The sequence below is a fragment of the Corythoichthys intestinalis genome, chromosome 18 (assembly GCF_030265065.1).
Source record: "Corythoichthys intestinalis isolate RoL2023-P3 chromosome 18, ASM3026506v1, whole genome shotgun sequence".
NCBI classification, from domain to species: domain Eukaryota; kingdom Metazoa; phylum Chordata; class Actinopteri; order Syngnathiformes; family Syngnathidae; genus Corythoichthys; species Corythoichthys intestinalis.
The window spans coordinates 16,711,354-16,717,245 of NC_080412.1; positions in this window are offsets into that span (position 1 = coordinate 16,711,354).

Sequence of the window (5,892 nt, forward strand, 5' to 3'; positions counted from 1 at the left end):
AATATAGCCATTAATATCTAACCCTCTGGCAACAAAAGTAAGTACACCCCTTAGAAACTACATACATCCCTAAATGTCCAAATTGAGTACTGCTTGTCATTTTCCCTCCAAATTGTCATGTGACTCGTTACAAGAGAGCTGTCAGCATTGCTGCCGAGATTGAGGAAATGGGGGGGTCAGCCATTTGGTGCTCAGACAATACGCCGCACTGTACATCAAATTGGTGTGCATGGCTGTCACACCAGGAGGAAGTCTCTTCTGAAGACGGTACACAAGAAAGCCCGCCCGTCTCATCAGACCATAGGACATGGGTCCAGTAATCCACGTGCTTTGTTGACATGTTTTCAGCAAACTGTTTTCGGGCTTTCTTGTGTACCGTCTTCAGAAGAGGCTTCCTCCTGGGGTGACAGCCATGCACACCAATTTGATGTTGAGTGCGGCGTATGGTCTGAGCACTAACAGACTGACCCCCCACCTCTTCAGTCTCTGTAGCAATGCTGACAGCACTCCTGTAACGAGTCACATGACATTTTGGAGAGAAAATGACAAGCAGTACTCAATTTGGACATTTAGGGACGTACGTAGTTTCTAAGGGGTGTACTCACTTTTGTTGCCAGGGGCTTAGATATTAATAGCTATATTTTGAGTTATTTTGAGGGGAAACTAAATTAACGCTATAATATAAGCTGCGCACAGACTACTTTTCATTGTGTGAAAGTGTCATTTTGTCAGTGTTGTCCCATGAAAAGATATACTGTACTCAAATATCTGCAGAAATGTGAGGGGTGTACTCACTTTTGTGATACACTGTAACTCACCAGACGCTGAATCAACTATTAAAGTTTTTCTCAATTGCTTTAGTACGTTTCTCGGATAAGAATTGGAACTCAAAACAGTTTTTGCTTTTCTCAAAACATGTCGCACAAGTAGCAAAACATGGATTACCTGCAAAAGCCAGCCAAAATTCTTAGTCTCGCTTAAAATTATATTTCTGTGTCAATGAACATGTCAGTGCTGTCAGAATGGGAAGTCCTTGTTTCATTGCGTACAGACAAGACAGTTCAAATTGCTTAGTCATGCTCTCAATTGAACAGTTACTGTGGTGGAAGGCTCTGATGCAGAAGTTGGTTCACGAAATTTTGATGAAAATTGCAAGTTACGCCTTTGTGTGTGTGGGAGATTGCAAAAAACTGGACAAGATTCAGTTTACACTTTTACTGTTTACTGTACACTTTTACCCCCCCATTCTTTCTACGCATCTTGAAGTTTCTCCCTGTTGGACCACAAATTTTCATACGTCACAACGGATGTCCTCTCTTGATATACAACGTGGAAGGATTCTTCTTGAATGCCTTATCCAGACTCTGCAGACATCTGCTGTGATGTCACTGCTTGCTGCATTCATGGCACCCAGAAGAGTCATCTGAGTGTGAGGCTGGCGATCATACACTTGCCATTTCCATGTGGAGAAAATTGTTCTATGGGATTGACGAATTGGGATTATGGTGTGAGGAACTGCATTACCATTCTTTTGTGGGTTGCAAACCATTCCCTGATTATGTTGACGTGTCGGAAACTCACATCGCCCAAACTATTAATACTGATACTTTGGCAGTTTATCCTCAATCCGGTCCCTCTGATGTTCAAGAATGAAGTCCCTGTAGAGTGTATCTAAATAACTGACAAGACATTCTTTGTCGTAAAGCCCCATTATGGGAATATGGGTGAACAGTACACACCATTTTCTGCCATGGCAGCACCCATGGTTGTGCTCCCTCTCCTTTGGCCTGGCACATCGATCGTAGCTCTGTGGCCAAAGATTCACCTGGTTGCAATTTACCAATTCATGACAGATTTATGAAAATGTTTAGAAATAAGAACACACCAGTTGCAATATTCTGACAACATGGTAATTTTGCATGTTAAGACTTACAGTGGGGCACATAAGTATTTAGTCAACCACTAATTGTGCAAGTTCTCCCATTTGAAAAGATTAGAGAGGCCTGTAATTGTCAACATGGGCAAACCTCAACCATGAGAGACAGAAAAAAAACAGAAAATCATGGTGGAAAATTAGTATTTGTTCAATACCAAAGTTCATCTCAATACTTTGTACCCTTTGTTGGCAATAACGGAGGCCAAACTTTTTCTGTAACTCTTCACAAGCTTTTCACACACTGTTGGTGGTATTTTGGCCCATTCCTCCATGCAGATCTCTTCTACATCAGTGATGTTTTGGGGCTGTCGTTGGGCAACATGGACTTTCAACTCCCTCCACAGATTTTCTATGGGGTTGAGATCTGGAGACTGGCTAGGCCACTCCGGGACCTTGAAATGCTTCTGCCGGAGCCACTCCTTTGTTGCCCTGGCTGTGTGTTTGCGATCATTGTCATGTTGAAAGACCCAGCCATGTCTCATCTTCAATGCCCTTGCTGATGGAAAGAGATTTTCGCTCAAAATCTCTTGAGACGTGGCCCCATTCATTCTTTCCTTTACACAGATCAGTCGTCCTGGTCCCTTTGCAGAAAAACCACCCAAAAGCATAATGTTTCCAACCCCCATGCTTCACAGTGGGTATGGTGTTCTTCGGATGCAATTCAGTATTCTTTCTCTTCCAAACACGAGAACCTGTGTTTCTACCAAAAAGTTCTATTTTGGTTTCATCTGACCATAACACATTCTCCCAGTCCTCTTCTGTATCATCCAAATGCTCTCTAGCGAACTGCAGCCGGGCCTGTACGTGTAATTTCTTCAGCAAGGGGACAAGTCTGGCAGTGCAGGATTTGAGTCCCTGGCGGAGCATTGTGTTACTGATAGTAGCCTTTGTTACTGTGGTCCCACCTCTCTGTAGGTCATTCACTAGGTCCCCCCGTGTGGTTCTGGGATTTTTGCTCACCATTCTTGTTATCATTTTGACGCCATGGGGTGAGATCTTGCATGGAGCCCCAGATTGAGGGAGATTATCAGTGGTCTTGTATGTCTTCCATTTTCTAATAATTGCTCCCACAGTTGATTTCTTTACACCAAGCATTGTACCTATTGCAGATTCAGTCTTCCCAGCCTGGTGCAGGTCTACAATTTTGTCTCTGGTGTCCTTTGACACCCGTTTGGTCTTGGCCATAGTGGAGTTTGGAGTGTGACTGACTGAGATTGTGGACAGGTGTCATTTATACCGATAATGAGTTAAAACAGATGCTGTTAATACAGGTAACGAGTGGAGCCTCGTTAGACCTCTTTAGAAGAAGTTGGACCTCTTTGACAGCCAGAAATCTTGCTTGTTTGTCGGTGACCAAATACTTATTTTCCACTTTAATTTGGAAATAAATTCTTTAAAAATCAAACAATGTGATTTTGTTTTTTTTTTTCACATTCTGTCTCTCATGGTTGAGGTTTACCCATGTTGACAATCACAGGCCTCTCTAATCTTTTCAAGTAGGAGAACTTGCACAATTGGTGGTTGACTAAATACTTATTTGCCCCACTGTGTGCAATGAAGTCATGGCTAAATGTTGTGGGTGGTGAGACTATTGAATACAGGCCCATGATAATCCATTTGGATGATCATGACAGATGCAGCGGATAATGTAGGAAACAAAATTGTCCAAGTCATTTGCATAGATGTACAAAAACATCTGCAAGTTATTCAAAGAAATGAGAAGTGGCTTTTTTTTGCTTTTTTTGTCGTAAGGATTGAACAAGTAGTTTTGAGAATTTGAATTCTGAGCAGAGAAACGTACTAAAGCAATTAAGGAAAACTGTAACAGCAGCCTCTCCTAAAACTTTGGGCAATTATCCGTGGTCGCAGGCATAATAAATTATTCTTCAATCGTGAATGGTTTCTTGGCTTTAGCATTACAGTTCGCCACGACTTATGATGCTCTCAGTGCATTTGCTTTAGTTGATGTGTGGCCCGCACTAATTGTCTCGCTTTTTTGTTTCAAAAATTTCAAAGACTTATGCATTTATCCACGGTGTTTAGTCTCTATGTGCCGAAGCAGTTTTGAAGGCTTCATTGCCTAGTTTGCTAGCGTAGGCTTCTCTTCTAGCTAGTCAGACGGCCTCTTCCCCGTAAAAAGCTGTCCAAAGACGACTAATTTTTAGTTATCTTTGCTAGTGTGTGGGCTTAATATTTCTGGGAACAAATCTGATGCACCTACTTCATAAGTCATTATCAAGGACAAGCGCACAGATAAGAAAAGTGCTAGCTCCAATTCATTTCTATGACGAAATTCTATCCAGTTTTACGATTATCTCTATTGAGTAACACGGGCAAAACGACCGAAAATACCCTGTCCGACTTTGCTGAGGTGTGCTGCTGGCAGTCGACATTACTGTTTACATTGATGCTGGGCTGCTACTGAGGTGTGTAAACACCCCAGTAGTGGCGGCCACCACTAGAGGGCGAGGTCCACATATCTCTACTCTGACTCATCAATAAATAGGCATGCAGATTGGTGTGTCAAGAGGCGCAGGCCAGAATGCGGTCTCTAATAAATTATTTCTGTGCAGCCCGGTAGCATATGCGCCACGGATCGGTACCCAGCCCCTGTGGTTGGGGACCGTTGCTGTAGACCAGTGTTCACCAAATCTGGACCTCGATGCCATCTATCCTGTCGTGTTTTCTACGTCTCTCTCCCCTAACACGCCTGAATCAAATGATATCATCAGCAACCTCTCCAGAAGCCTGATAATGATCCTGATTATTTGATTCAAGTGTGTTGGAGGAGGGAGACATGGAAAACACGACAGGAAAAGTGGCTCCGAGGTCCGGATTTAGTGAACCCTGCTGTAGACCACAAAATTAACATAACACTTATCGTAAAGTGTGAACCGCGGAGGGGTGAAAGTGGCTAGAATTTCTTGCCGGAACTTTTATGCACAGGCATTGTCACCAAATGTGATCACACAAAATGCAACCAGTCCGTTTTTCCCTGCCTTTTTTTGCCTGCAAATCAGGTTAATTGAATGGGCTCGGACCGGGTCGGGCTATAATACCCGTGGACCCAGGTCGGGCTGGATTTTTCAGGCCCGATCTTACCTCTTGATGACCTTTAATTGGTTGCAGTTACACGTCGGGAACTCTCCCACCGGAACAAAACACGACACGATTTGACCAACATTGTGACAACCAATGCTGACCAAAAATGACGTAATGTCCAGGTTATAAAATTGCGCCAGCAGCCCTCCACGCACAGAGAGCGCCAGTAGGCAACACGGGACAAGTCCGTGAAAGCGTCCAACCTGCTTCATTCTCGAGACATCTTTTCATGCGTGAAAGCAATGACGAGAGTAAATCCTGCGTCACTTTATACGGGAATATCCCTGGATATATGTGTGAAAAGGGCTACAGGCAACGCGACTTGTCAGATAGAGACGTTGGGAAGAACTACGTAAAATAAATGAATAATAAAAATCAGTGCAAACGGATGACGCTAAACAAGCTTATTAGGCTTGTTGTTAACACTTGTGGATGTAAATCTGACATTAGTAGATTGTTCTTAGTGATGATGCGTGTGTGGCAGCGTGGCAGGTTTTTTTTTTTTTTTATGGTTTTGATCAGGGGTGGGCAAACCGGTCCTCGAGGGCCGCAGTGGGTCCTGGTCTTTGTTCTAACTGATTCAGCACACACAGTATAACCAATGAGGTTTCAGTGGAAACAAGGAGCACCTGACTGCAATCAACTGATTGCACTTGTAAGAAACCAGATTGGTGAAAGGCTGTCCTCATGATGGCTATGAACAAAAACCCGCACCCACTGCGGCCCTTTGTGGAATAGTTTGCCCACCCCTGGTTTTGATAGTTGCTGTCATATTTTCGGGATCAAAGCACCGTATGCCAGATCGGCGTTCCGCCATGAAATACGATGGCGGAACGCCGATCCGGTGGGTTCCG